The sequence below is a fragment of the Ranitomeya imitator genome, chromosome 2 (assembly GCF_032444005.1).
Source record: "Ranitomeya imitator isolate aRanImi1 chromosome 2, aRanImi1.pri, whole genome shotgun sequence".
Classification (NCBI taxonomy): domain Eukaryota; kingdom Metazoa; phylum Chordata; class Amphibia; order Anura; family Dendrobatidae; genus Ranitomeya; species Ranitomeya imitator.
Genome location: NC_091283.1, coordinates 59,174,249 through 59,190,035, shown reverse-complemented (window position 1 = coordinate 59,190,035; position 15,787 = coordinate 59,174,249).

Genomic DNA, 15,787 nt, shown 5'->3' with positions numbered 1-15,787 from the left:
TGGCCAGTTACTACCATCAGTCTCGTCACTACTTTTTTCCTTTTTTTTTTTTTATTTTTAAGGCCGACTTCTCCTAGCGGAATCCGCTCTGAACTTGACACTGTCAAGTCGAAAGGCTGCAAAACGCCATGACTTATTATGGATGGTGCGCAAAGGTTTTCTCATGTGCTGCACCAGCCCATCGGGCTGGCCCCCCCCCCCAAAAAAAAAATATAAAGGTAAATTGCAAATACTTGTATTTGTCTGCAGTCGCTCTACGGCTCTGGTTACAAAGCATGTGATCTATGAAAATTAGATATTGGTAGTTCTCCAAATCAGAGAAAATGAACATAGTCAGGTTTTGGAAGGGGGGGGGGGCGGGGGGGTTGAATTAGCGAAAACATTTTGATTCAGGAGTTAGAAACTTCTTTAGATTACTCTTACCTTCTTATTCTTCATCTTCTGGAGAAACGTTTCATATAATACTCTGTGCCTCTGTTATCCGGGCAGGAAATTTTTAGAATTTTTGTCGAAATAATTAAAAACTGTGGATGTCGCTTTTGAAATTTGTTGTCAATTGACAAAAAAAAAATTTTCTCTTAATGAGAATCGAGCACCTTTTTAATTATTAATTTTTTTTTATTTTTCATTTTTCGAAATTTGGATTTGATTTATGTGCAATACTACTGGAGCTTAATTCTTGAAACTTGAATCTTTTATTAAATAGATGATTTTTTTTTTTTTCCTGACTAAGTTGAGTATTTTGTCTTTTACTACATGACGTCGCGATCGCAGCAGAACTGGGGTAGTGTTACGGGAGGGAATGTACTGCTCCGTGGCATCGAGCCTGTTGATTTATATTCGGTTGGATCATATCTACCTTTTTATTGTTCTAATTTTATCTAAAATAAAAAAAAAATAAATAAATGAAATTACTTTTGTCGATTGGTCTTGATTCAACACTCTACCGTTTTGTGTACGCAGCTCCTATGCATAGCCATGCGTCTCGTAGTATTGATTCCTGGTCTGGCGTCTTCTATGGTTCTCCTTGGCGGATTGCTGCATCCTGGGCGCCTCTTGCAATTATATCTGTGACGGGTTCCCTTTAAATTTAAAATGTCACTTTTTTACGAAGCATTAAAATGGGTTACAGTCATTAGAACTTTCAGAAGTGAATTCCATTTTCCTTAAATGAGCCAAAGTAAAAATCTATTTCCGTTATGTTATTAATTAAAAATGTTCCTAAAAGCCTTTGGTGATTGCTAATTGGAATAAAGTAAGCGCGCTCCGCTCCCCTAATCCTCCTTACTAGGCTTCTGCGGTATAACAGGTTTTCTAAACCTCCTCACGTCCTCCGTTACCTATGCCTGACATCTGGAGAACGCATCCCATCGTCTCCGTGTCCTGTCCTCACTGCCGCAGCTTCTTTCCAATATGTAGCAATTACTTTTTATTGCGTCAAACGGCGTACGAAGCTTCTTGCGGGATATGACAGACAAAGCCGGATGCGAGGAGCGCAGGATTCAACACAAGGTTTCTCGAGACACCGATCTGCACGAACACCAGGACATCGACATACTGGTTCTTTATAAGATCTACAGTACTGGACGTAGGCCACAAAGGTCCGACATCGGGTGTTGTTGCCCTCTCCCCCCGTAAGGAAGATTGAAGGACATTAACACAAAAATTGTTTTGTTTTTTAAGCCGCGAGTAATCTTCGAACCAATACCCATAATAGCGTGTAGAAAAACAAGACGAATAAGTAGAAATTAAACTTCAAAACATGCTCGGTTTAAGACCTTACTGACCTACGAGCATGTCTTATGTCGGCTCTCTGACTTTGATGCAGGCTCACAAGTTAAGTGTTAAGTTCAGGATTTGCGGTCAGTACAGTTTCCACCAACTCAGAGAAAGTTCCATGCGGCTCCAAGGTCACTGGATCATAACAGGATGCCCCCTTGTCCCTGTCTCAGGTCTATGATTAAAAAGATCACCAGAAAGGTCTTTGTACTGTCCCCTCATATATATATATATATATATACATTAAAATAAGATCACCCCCTAGTCTTCGTTTTTCCAAACTAAATAGCCCCAAGTGTAATAACCTATCTTGGTATTGCAGACCCCCCAGTCCTCTAATAACCTTGGTCGCTCTTCTCTGCACCCGTTCTAGTTCAGCTATGTCTTTCTTATACACCGGAGACCAGAACTGTGCACAGTATTCTAAGTGTGGTCGAACTAGTGACTTGTATAGAGGTAAAATTATGTTCTCCTCATGAGCATCTATGCCTCTTTTAATGCATCCCATTATTTTATTTGCCTTTGTAGCAGCTGCCTGACACTGGCCACTGAATGAGTTTGTCATCCACCCATACACCCAGGTCTTTTTCATTGATGGTTTTGCCAATTCTGTCAGATAATACTCAGTTTCTTCCTGAAAATGATTGCAAACACAAATTACAATTCTTTGTTATCTTCATTTAATTTGTCTTAAATTTGTATTGGCACTGTTCGAAAAATCATTTGATGCTTCTCTAATTTGTGTAATTAGCAGCACCTGTAACTTACCTGTGGCACCTAACAGGTGTTGGCAATAACTAAATCACACTTGCAGCCAGTTGACATGGATTAAAGTTGACTCAACCTCTGTCCTGTGTCCTTGTGTGAACCACATTGAGCATGGAGAAAAGAAAGAAGACCAAAGAACTGTCTGAGGACTTGAGAAACCAAATTGTGAGGAAGCATGAGCAATCTCAAGGCTACAGTGTCATCAAGAAGTGTAAAGCCCATGGCACTGTGGGTAACCTCCCTAGATGTGGACGGAAAAGAAAAATTGACAAGAGATTTCAACGCAAGATTGTGCGGATGTTGGATAAAGAACCTCGACTAACATCCAAACAAGTTCAAGCTGCCCTGCAGTCCGAGGGTACAACAGTGTCAACCCGTACTATCCGTCGCCGTCTGAATGAAATGGGACTGTATGGTAGGAGACCCAGGAAGACCCCACTTCTTACCCCGAGACATAAAAAAGCCAGGCTGGAGTTTGCCAAAACTTACCTGAAAAAGCCTAAAACGTTTTGGAAGAATGTTCTCTGGTCAGATGAGACAAAAGTAGAGCTTTTTGGGCAAAGGCATCAACATAGAGTTTACAGGAGAAAAAAAGAGGCATTCAAAGAAAAGAACACGGTCCCTACAGTCAAACATGGCGGAGGTTCCCTGATGTTTTGGGGTTGCTTTGCTGCCTCTGGCACTGGACTGCTTGACCGTGTGCATGGCATAATGAAGTCTGAAGACTACCAACAAATTTTGCAGCATAATGTAGGGCCCAGTGTGAGAAAGCTGGGTCTCCCTCAGAGGTCATGGGTCTTCCAGCAGGACAATGACCCAAAACACACTTCAAAAAGCACTAGAAAATGGTTTGAGAGAAAGCACTGGAGACTTCTAAGGTGGCCAGCAATGAGTCCAGACCTGAATCCCATAGAACACCTGTGGAGAGATCTAAACATGGCAGTTTGGAGAAGGTACCCTTCAAATATCAGGGACCTGGAGCAGTTTGCCAAAGAAGAATGGTCTAAAATTCCAGCAGAGCATTGTAAGAAACTCATTGATGGTTACCGGAAGTGGTTGGTCGCAGTTATTTTGGCTAAAGGTTGTGCAACCAAGTATTAGGCTGAGGGTGCCAATACTTTTGTCTGGCCCATTTTTGGAGTTTTGTGTGAAATGATCAATGTTTTGCTTTTTGCTTCATTCTCTTTTGTGTTTTTTCATTTAAGACAAATTAAATGAAGATAATAATACCAAAGAATTTGTGTTTGCAATCATTTTCAGGAAGAAACTGAGTATTATCTGACAGAATTGCAGGGGTGTCAATACTTTTGGCCACAACTGTGCGTATATAGAGTAGCAATACATAATTTGGCAACTGACTTTTTACATGGCTATATTAGTAAAGTATTGTGTCGTGTGACAAGTTAAAGGCAATCTGTCAGCATGATTTCATCCTCCCAAACTATATGAGGTATTAATTATGTTAGGAGCATTAAACCTTTGCATTTGGCGGAGGGCAGAAATACGGGGGTCAAACTTTGGTGTGTCGTGTAATGTGTAGGTTCTGTAATTTCATGAAATACTTGTATCACGCCAACTATATTCTCAGTACCCAAGGAGCTACCACTGTGTGTTATTGATGGTGTTACATGGAACTGTAAGAAAATGACTTTTAACTTTAGTTACCTTTACTTTCATTTTTTTTTTGGGGTAGTCTATAGAAGTAGGTGTGCTCTGTATGTGGGAAATGACACCCCTTTTTCAAAGAGGAAAACTTGTTAAAAATTTGAATTGCATTTTTTCCCCCACAATTTCACTGCACTTGGAATTTTTTATTTTACCGGTTTCTAGATGATTGTATGGTAAAAGGAAAGATGTCATTCAGATCTACGATTCACCCTGCAATGGTAAAATAGAAAAAAAAAAGAGTTGTACCTCTTGGAACAAGGGGAGGGAAAAAACGAATGCGCAAAACTCAAACTTCCTGGGCCCTTAACAGGTGAAAAGAAGCATAAAACTTTAATGAAATGTTCTTACAACATATGCCATCAGTTTACCAATGCCCCTGAACATCCTAATTGAAAAAAACCCAAAAACTATTAACTGAGTCAGAAAAAAGGGACATAAATATGACTCGGCAGCTATCATACCACCTGCGGCCACTAGATGGCACAAGAAGCTTGGAGAACTTTCCCTTTTCTGACTTCTGCAGCACAAGGTTAACCCCTTCATGACCCAGCCTATTTTGACCTTAAAGACCTTGCCGTTTTTTGCAATTCTGACCAGTGTCCCTTTATGAGGTAATAACTCAGGAACGCTTCAACGGATCCTAGCGGTTCTGAGATTGTTTTTTCGTGACATATTGGGCTTCATGTTAGTGGTAAATTTAGGTCAATAAATTCTGCGTTTATTTGTGATAAAAACGGAAATTTGGCGAAAATTTTGAAAATTTCGCAATTTTCACATTTTGAATTTTTATTCTGTTAAACCAGAGAGATATGTGACACAAAATAGTTAATAAATAACATTTCCCACATGTTTACTTTACATCAGCACAATTTTGGAAACAAAATTTTTTTTTTGTTAGGAAGTTATAAGGGTTAAAATTTGACCAGCGATTTGTCATTTTTACAACGAAATTTACAAAACCATTTTTTTTAGGGACCACCTCACATTTGAAGTCAGTTTGAGGGGTCTATATGGCTGAAAATACCCAAAAGTGACACCATTCTAAAAACTGCACCCCTCAAGGTACTCAAAACCACATTCAAGAAGTTTATTAACCCTTCAGGTGCTTCACAGCAGCAGAAGCAACATGGAAGGAAAAAATGAACATTTAACTTTTTAGTCACAAAAATTATCTTTTAGCAACAATTTTTTTATTTTCCCAATGGTAAAAGGAGAAACTGAACCACGAAAGTTGTTGTCCAATTTGTCCTGAGTACGCTGATACCTCATATGTGGGGGTAAACCACTGTTTGGGCGCACGGCAGGGCTTGGAAGGGAAGGAGCGCCATTTGACTTTTTGAATCAAAAATTGGCTCCACTCTTTAGCGGACACCATGTCACGTTTGGAGAGCCCCCGTGTGCCTAAAAATGGAGCTCCCCGACAAGTGACCCCATTTTGGAAACTAGACGCCCCAAGGAACTTATCTAGATGCATAGTGAGCACTTTGAACCCCCAGGTGCTTCACAAATTGATCCGTAAAAATGAAAAAGTACTTTTTTTTTCACAAAAAAATTCTTTTAGCCTCAATTTTTTCATTTTCACATGGGCAACAGGATAAAATGGATCCTAAAATGTGTTGGGCAATTTCTCCTGAGTACACCAATACCTCACATGTGGGGGTAAACCACTGTTTGGGCACATGGTAAGGCTCGGAAGGGAAGGAGCGCCATTTGACTTTTTGAATGAAAAATTATTTCCATCGTTAGCGGACACCATGTCGCGTTTGGATAGCTCCTGTGTGCCTAAACATTGGCGCTCCCCCACAAGTGACCCCATTTTGGAAACTAGACCCCCCAAGGAATTTATTTAGATGCCTAGTGAGCACTTTAAACCCTCAGGTGCTTCACAAATTGATCTGTAAAAATGAAAAAGTACTTTTTTTTCACAAAAAAATTCTTTTCGCCTCAATTTTTTCATTTTCACATGGGCAGTAGGATAAAATGGATCATAAAATTTGTTGGGCAATTTCTCCCGAGTACGTCGATACCTCATATGTGGGGGTAAACCACTGTTTGGGCACTCGGCAGGGCTCGGAAGGAAAGGCGCGCCATTTGACTTTTTGAATGGAAAATTAGCTCCAATTGTTAGCGGACACCATGTCGCGTTTGGAGAGCCCCTGTGTGCCTAAACATTGGAGCTCCCCCACAAGTGACCCCATTTTGGAAACTAGACCCCCCAAGGAACTTATCTAGATGCATATTGAGCACTGTAAACCCCCAGGTGCTTCACAGAAGTTTATAACGCAGAGCCATGAAAATAAAAAATAATTTTTCTTTCCTCAAAAATGATTTTTTAGCCTGGAATTTCCTATTTTGCCAAGGATAATAGGAGAAATTGGACCCCAAATATTGTTGTCCAGTTTGTCCTGAGTACGCTGATACCCCATATGTGGGGGTAAACCACTGTTTGGGCGCACAGCAGGGCTCAGAAGGGATGGCACGCCATTTGGCTTTTTAAATGGAAAATTAGCTCCAATCATTAGCGGACACCATGTCACGTTTGGAGAGCCCCTGTGTGCCTAAACATTGGAGATCCCCCAGAAATGACCCCATTTTGGAAACTAGACCCCCAAAGGAACTAATCTAGATGTGTGGTGAGGACTTTGAACCCCCAAGTGCTTCACAGAAGTTTATAACGCAGAGCCATGAAAAAAAAAAAAAAAAAATTATTTTCTCAAAAATGATCTTTTAGCCTGCAATTTTTTATTTTCCCAAGGGTAACAGGAGAAATTTGACCTCAAAATTTGTTGTCCAGTTTCTCCTGAGTACGCTGATACCCCATATGTGGGGGTAAATCACTGTTTGGGCACATGCCGGGGCTTGGAATTGAAGTAGTGACGTTTTGAAATGCAGACTTTGATGGAATGCTCTGCGGGCGTCACGTTGCGTTTGCAGAGCCCCTGATGTGCCTAAACAGTAGAAACCCCCCACAAGTGACCCCATTTTGGAAACTAGACCCCGAAAGGAACTTATCTAGATGTGTGGTGAGCACTTTGAACCCCCAAGTGCTTCATAGAAGTTTATAATGCAGAGCCGTGAAAATAATAAATACGTTTTCTTTCCTCAAAAATAATTATTTAGCCCAGAATTTTTTATTTTCCCAAGGGTTACAGGAGAAATTGGACCCCAAAAGTTGTTGTCCAGTTTCTCCTGAGTACGCTGATACCCCATGAGTGGGGGTAAACCACTGTTTGGGCACACGTCGGGGCTCAGAAGGGAAGTAGTGACTTTTGAAATGCAGACTTTGATGGAATGGTCTGCGGGTGTCACGTTGCGTTTGCAGAGCCCCTGGTGTGCCTAAACAGTAGAAACCCCCACAAGTGACCCCATTTTAGAAACTAGACCCCCCAAGGAACTTATCTAGATATGTGGTGAGCACTTTGAACCCCCAAGTGCTTCACAGACGTTTACAACGCAGAGCCGTGAAAATAAAAAATCATTTTTCTTTCCTCAAAAATTGTTTTAGCAAGCATTTTTTTTAGATTCACAAGGGTAACAGGAGAAATTGGACCCCAGTAATTGTTGCGCAGTTTATCCTGAGTACACTGATACCCCATATGTGGGGGTAAACCACTGTTTGGGCACACGTCGGGGCTCGGAAGTGAGGGAGCACCATTTGACTTTTTGAATACGAGATTGGCTGGAATCAATGGTGGCGCCATGTTGCGTTTGGAGACCCCTGATGTGCCTAAACAGTGGTAACCCCTCAGTTCTAACTCCAACACTAACCCCAACACACCCCTAATCCCAACTGTAGCCATAACCCTAATCACAACCCTAACCGCAACACACCCCTAACCACAACCCTAATTCCAACCCTAACCCTAAGGCTATGTGCCCACGTTGCGGATTCGTGTGAGATTTTTCAGCATCGTTTTTGAAAAATCCGCGGGTAAAAGGCACTGCGTTTTACCTGCGGATTTTCCACGGATTTCCAGTGTTTTTTGTGCGGATTTCACCTGCGGATTCCTATTGAGGAACAGGTGTAAAACGCTGCGAAATCCGCACAAAGAATTGACATGCTGCGGAAAATACAACGCAGCGTTTCCGCGCGGTATTTTCCGCACCATGGGCACAGCGGATTTGGTTTTTCATATGTTTACATGGTACTGTAAACCTGATGGAACACTGCTGCGAATCCGCAGCGGCCAATCCGCAGCCAAATCCGCACAGTGTGCACATGGCCTAATTCTAAAGGTATGTGCACACGCTGCGGAAAACGCTGCGGATCCGCAGCAGTTTCCCATGAGTTTACAGTTCAATCTAAACCTACGGGAAACAAAAATCGCTGTACACATGCTGCGGAAAAACTGCACGGAAACGCAGCGGTTTACATTCCGCAGCATGTCACTTCTTTGTGCGGATTCCGCAGCGGTTTTACAACTGCTCCAATAGAAAATCGCAGTTGTAAAACCGCAGTTAAATGCGCAGAAAAAAACGCGGTAAATCCGCCATAAATCCGCAGCGGTTTAGCACTGCGGATTTATCAAATCCGCAGCGGAAAAATCCGCAGAGGACCAGAATACGTGTGCACATACCGAAACCCTACCCCTAGCCCTAACCCTAGCCCTAACCCTAACCCTACCCCTAACCCTACCCCTAACCCTATTCTAACAGTGGAAAAAAAAAATGTCTTTATTTTTTTATTGTCCCTACCTATGGGGGTGACAAAGGGGGGGGTCATTTATTATTTTTTTTATTTTGATCACTGAGATATAATCTATCTCAGTGATCAAAATGCACTTTGGAACGAATCTGCCGGCCGGCAGATTCGGCGGGCGCACTGCGCATGCGCCCGCCATTTTGGAAGATGGCGGCGCCCAGGGAGAAGACGGACGGGACCCCGGCTGGATCGGTAAGTATGATGGGGTGGGGGGGGACCACGGGGGGGGGATCGGAGCATGGGGGGGGTGGAACGGAGCACGGGGGGGCTGGAATGGAGCACGGGGGGGCTGGAATGGAGCACGGGGGGGTGGAACGGAGCACCGGGGGGGTGGATCGGAGTGCAGGGGGGGTGATTGGAGCACGGGGGGGTGATTGGAGCACGGGGGGAGTGGACAAGAGCACGGGGGGGAGCGGAGCACTGGATGGAGGGGAGCCGGAGCAGTGTACCGGCCAGATCGGGGGACTGGGGGGGCGATCGGTGGGGTGGGAGCACATTAGTATTTCCAGCCATGGCCGATGATATTGCAGCATCGGCCATGGCTGGATTGTAATATTTCACCCGTTATAATAGGTGAAATATTACAAATCGCTCTGATTGGCAGTTTCACTTTCAACAGCCAATCAGAGCGATCGTAGCCACGAGGGGGTGAAGCCACCCCCCCTGGGCTAAACTACCACTCCCCCTGTCCCTGCAGATCGGGTGAAATGGGAGTTAACCCTTTCACCCGATCTGCAGGGACGCGATCTTTCCATGACGCCACATAGGCGTCATGGGTCGGATTGGCACCGACTTTCATGACGCCTACGTGGCGTCATGGGTCGGGAAGGGGTTAATATTAGACTAATGTCTGTGCTCTCATTAAATATGGAAATCTTTGCCTGGGCCGCGGATTCCCTCTGTGCTGTTGTGGCTTTTATTTTTTTGCCTTGCATTTTCTAACCTGGAATTTCCCCTATTATATGAAAAAGAAAATCCAAATCCTAATTAAATCCTGGCAAAATTAAACATTTTGAGGGGTTTTCATAAAATGTAATAACAATGCAGCAATGTTATTCTCAGGCAGCGAGACTATGAATGTAGATGAGCATATACTGTAGTAAGTACACCAGTCCCTTTTATCTGCGCATGCGGGCAGTGTGCCGTCACTTCATGGCACTCCTTAGTATAGGTCATTGACATATGATCAGCGTTGGTCCAGCACCCAGTACCCCCAACAATCAGCTATTGGCTCCAGCCGCCAGCTGTTATTGGCATATGGCACAGCGCCTTCACACTGTGCAGTGGCCATATCTGGGTACTGCAGCTCATATCAAGCACTCGCTGATCCGGTATAACCTTTGTTGTTGGTGTGATTTCCAACCAAGTTATGAAACTGTTGAACATTGTTTGATATCAGTACTGTATTAGAATTGCAGAAAATGTACCAATATAGTGGCAGCCCCCTTAAGCTGGCCCAAAATAGTGGCAGCCCCCTTAAGCTGGCCCTACGCATTGGATGTATCTGCCGACTTGGATGGAAATAGTTGACGTTCAGATGTCAGAAAGATCAAATGGTGGATTTCAACAGCCTGATCCTACTCTTGTGTTGGAGAAAAGCAGCTATCAAGTGTCTGGTAGCTGCCTCTTCTGCTTCCCCATATACAATACATGCACACTCAGCCGAGCTGAGCGTGCATATGTATGAGGGATGCCAAGCATGTGTATGCACACTCAGCTGAGTCGAGCATGTATATGAATGGGGTCGTCAGCTGTGTGTATGCATGCTCGGCCGAGTTGAGCGTGTATATGTATGGGGGACGTCAACCATGTGTATGGCTAGAATTACTTCTTTCTTCCTCCATCTTTTTCTTACCTCTTTAATATTTTTCTTTCTTTGCACACTTTTTCTCCTTCTTGAGCTGGTTGTGTAGCTTAATAGATTCTTCCCGCGTGTTCAACAGGCTTTAGGGTGATTTTTTGTTTAGCCACACTTTTGCCATACATTTCTCCTTGTTGGTGTGATTCCTGACAAATCTTATAAAACCATTACATTTTTGCACAAATTTGAGACCATATATTAGGGGTCGAGTTCCCACCTCTGCACAGGGGGAATCTCAAACGATCTCCGCTGCGGTCTCCCATTCTTCTCCAGCCGCAGTGGAGCCTGCCCAGCAGAGACATTGGTCCCAGCGTCTGACTCAGCCTGATACTGTGTGGATGGTTACTGCTGCCTTTCCAGGCTCATTGTAGCCAGTACTGGTCAGCGGCGAGCAGATGTCTCTGGGACGAAGTCCTGCTTTTCAACTTCTGAGCATGCCTAGGGTAAGTCCTCTCATTGGAGGTCTGGAGTCACATGCTCAGGTACTGTAGCAGCTCCCATTGGTCCTCTAGGAAGGTCCTGAAGTTGCTCAGGTACTGTGGCAGCTCCCATTGGTCCTCTAGGAAGGTCCTGAAGTTGCTCAGGTACTGTGGCAGCTCCCATTGGTCCTCTAGGAAGGTCCTCAAGTTGCTGCAACTATAAAAGGTTGGCATGGCTGCACGGCCATGCACTAGGATCAGCTTATGTCATTTGCTTTTGCTATTCAGTGGTCTTGTCTGCTTGTGGTCAGGGTCCGGCTGAAATAAGCCACTAGAATACCGGCACCTCCGGTGAGGAGTTTGTATGGTGAATTCAGGGCTGGCGTGAAGCCATTAGAATTCTGGCTCCACCAGAGAGGAGGTGTTTGTGTGCTTGGTACTCCCTGACTACTGATTGCTTTTGCTCTGTTAGGCAGCTGTGTTCCCCTGTGATGCGAACAGGGCACAGCGTTTTCCCTTCTGTTCGACTCTGAAGTAACAGAGTTCGCTTCTACCACCATATTGTGCCACCATTTGCCAGCAGCAGGTTAGTCTCCTGCACGGTGGACCCCGGGCTGCGAACGCAGCAATAATAACACTGGTATGCAAAAAAAATAATAATTTTTCTGGCATGGATATTAACCCCTTTCTGCCATTGGACGTACTATTCCATCCATGTGGGGTGGGCCTTACTTCCCAAGGATGGAATAGTTCGTCCAGCGCGATCGGCCGCGCTCACGGTGCCCCCGGCACTTTAACCCATGGCACACCGCGATCAAACATGATCGCGGTGTGCTGGCGGTATAGGGAAGCATCGCGCAGGGAGGGGGCTCCCTGCGGGCTTCCCTGAGACCCCCGCAGCAATGCGATGTGATCGCGTTGCTGCGAGGGTCTCTTACCTCTCCTCCCTGGAGCAAGGCCCGGATTCAAGATGGCCGCGGCATCCGGGTCCTGCAGGGAGAGAGGTGGCTTACCAAGTGCCTGCAGTGCTCTAAGTCAGATCGCTGATCTGACAGCGTGCTGTGCAAACCGTCAGATCAGCGATCTGTGATGTCTTCCCCCTGGGACAAAGTAAAAAAGTTTAAAAAAAAAAATTTCAACATGTGTAAAAAAAAAAAAAAAAAATCCTAAATAAAGAAAAAATATATATGTATTATTCCCATAGATACATTTCTTTATCTTAATAAAAAAAATAAAAGTATACATATTTAGTGTCGCCGCGTCCATAACGACCCAACCTATAAAACTGTCCCACTAGTTAACCCCTTCAGTAAACACCGTAAGAAAAAAAAAAATAACACGCGATCAAAAAGACAGATATAAATAACCATGGTACCGCTGAAAATGTCATCTTGTCCCGCAAAAAACGAGCCACCATACAGCATCATCAGCAAAAAAATTAAAAAGTTATAGTCCTCAGAATAAAGCGATGCAAAAATAATAATTTTTCCTATAAAATAGTTTTTATCGTATAAAAGCGCCAAAACATAAAAAAAAAAAAAATGAGATATCGCTGTAATCGTACTGACCCGAAGAATAAAACTACTTTATCAATTTTACCAAACGCGGAACGGTATAAACGCCTCCCCCAAAAGAAATTCATGAATAGCTGGTTTTTGGTCATTCTGCCTCACAAAAATCAGAATAAAAAGCGATCAAAAAATTTCACGTGCCCGAAAATGTTACCAATAAAAATGTCAATTCGTCCCGCAAAAAACAAGACCTCACATGACTCTGTGGACTCAAATATGGAAAAATTATAGCTCTTAAAATGTGGTAACGCAAAAAATATTTTTTGCAATAAAAAGCGTCTTTCAGTGTGTGACGGCTGCCAATCATAAAAATCCGCTAAAAAACCCGCTATAAAAATAAATCAAACCCCCCTTCATCACCCCCTTAGTTAGGGAAAAATTAAAAAAATGTATTTATTTCCATTTTCGGGTTAGGGCTCGGGTTAGGGTTGGGGCTAGGGTTAAGGCTATAGTTAAGGTTGGGGCCAAAGTTAGGGTTAGGGTTTGGATTACATTTACGGTTGGAAATAGGGTTGGGATTAGGGTTAGAGGTGTGGTTAGGGTTACCGTTGGGATTAGGGTTAGGGGTGTGTTTGGATTAGGGTTTCAGGTAGAATTGGGGAGTTTCCACTGTTTAGGCACATCAGGGCCTCTCCAAACGCGACACGGCGTCCGATCTCAATTCCAGCCAATTCTGCTTTGAAAAAGTAAAACAGTGCTCCTTCCCTTCCGAGCTCTCCCGTGTGCCCAAACAGGGGTTTACCCCAACATATGGGGTATCAGCGTACTCAGAACAAATTGGACAACAACTGTTGAGGTCCAATTTCTCCTGTTACCCTTGGGAAAATGCAAAACTGGGGGCTAAAAAATAATTTTTGTGGGAAAAAAAAAGATGTTTTTTATTTTCACGGCTCTGCGTTACAAACTGTAGTGAAACACTTGGGGGCTCAAAGTTCTCACAACACATCTAGATAAGTTCCTTGGGGGGGTCTAGTTTCCAATGTGGTGTCACTTGTGGGGGGTTTCTACTGTTTAGGTACATTAGGGGCTTTGCAAACGCAATGTGACGCCTGCAGACCATTCCATCTAAGTCTGCATTCCAAATGGCGCTCCTTCCCTTCCGAGCTCTGCCATGCGCTCAAACGGTGGTTCCCCCCCACATATCAGGTATCAGCGTACTCAGGACAAATTGTACAACAATATTTAGGGTCCAATTTCTCCTGTTACCCTTGGAAAAATACAAAACTGGGGGCGAAAATATAATTTTTGTGTAAAAAAATATATATTTTTTTTATTTGCACGACTCTGCGTTATAAACTGTAGTGAAACACTTGGGGGATCAAAACTCTCACAACACATCTAGATGTGTTCCTTAGGGGGTCTACTTTCCAAAATGGTGTCATTTGTGGGGGGTTTCTACTGTTTAAGTACATTAGAGGCTCTGCAAACGCAATGTGTCGCCTGCAGACCATTCCATCTAAGTCTGCATTCCAAATGGCGCTCCTTCCCTTCTGAGCCCTCCCATGCGCCCAAACGGTGGTTCCCCCCCACATATGGGGTATCATCGTACTCAGAACAAATTGGACAATAACTTTTGGGGTCCAATTTCTCCTGTTACCCTTGGGAAAATACAAAACTGGGGGCTAAAAAATATTTTTTGGGGGAAAATTTTTGTATTTTATTTTCACGGCTCTGCGTTATAAACTGTAGTGAAACACTTGGGGGTTCAAAGTTCTCACAACACATCTAGATAAGTTCCTCGGGGGGTCTAGTTTCCAATATGGGGTCACTTGTGGGTGTTTTTACTGTCTAGGTACGTTAGGGGCTCTGCAAACGCAATGTGATGCCTGCAGACCAATCCATCTAAGTCTGCATTCCAAATGATGCTCCTTCCCTTCCGAGCTCTGCCATGCGCTCAAACAGTGTACTCAGGACAAATTGGACAACAACTATTGGGGTCCAATTTCTCCTGTTACCCTCGGGAAAATACAAAACTGGGGGCTAAAAAATAATTTTTGTGGGAAAAAAAATTTGTTTTATTTTTACGGCTCTGCATTATAAACTTCTGTGAAGCCCTTGGTGGGTCAAAGTGCTCACCACACCTCTAGATAAGTTCCTTAGTGGGTCTACTTTCCAAAATGGTGTCACTTGTGGGGGGTTTCAATGTTTAGGCACATCAGTGGCTCTCCAAACGCAACATGGCGTCCCATCTCAATTCTAGGTCAATTTTGCATTGAAAAATCAAATGGCGCTCCTTCCCTTCCGAGCTCTTCCATGCGCCTAAACAGTGGTTTACCCCCACATATGTGGTATCAGCGTACTCAGGACAAATTGTACAACAACTTTTGTGGTCCAGTTTCTTCTCTTACCCTTGGGAAAATAAAAAATTGGGGGCGAAAAGATAATTTTTGTGAAAAAATATGATTATTTATTTTTACGGTTCTGCATTATAAACTTCTGTGAAGCACTTGGTGGGTCAAAGTGCTCACCACACCTCTAGATAAGTTCCTTAGTGGGTCTACTTTCCAAAATGGTGTCACTTGTGGGGGGTTTCAATGTTTAGGCACATCAGTGGCTCTCCAAACGCAACATGGCGTCCCATCTCAATTCCTGTCAATTTTGCATTGAAAAGTCAAACGGCGCTCCTTCCCTTCTGAGCTCTCCCATGCGCCCAAACAGTGGTTTACCCCCACATATGGGGTATTAGCGTACTCAGGACAAATTGTACAACAACTTTTGGGGTCTATTTTCTCCTGTTACCCATGGTAAAATAAAACAAATTGGTGCTGAAGTAAATTTTTTTTGAAAAAAAGTTAAATGTTCATTTTTATTTAAACATTCCAAAAATTCTTGTAAAACACCTGAAGGGTTAATAAACTTCTTGAATGTGGTATTGAGCACCTTGAGGGGTGCAGTTTTTAGAATGGTGTCACACTTGGTTATTTTCTATCATATAGACCCCTCAAAATGACTTCAAATGAGATGTGGTCCCTAAAAAAAAATGGTGTTGTAAAAATGAGAAATTGCTGGTCAACTTTTA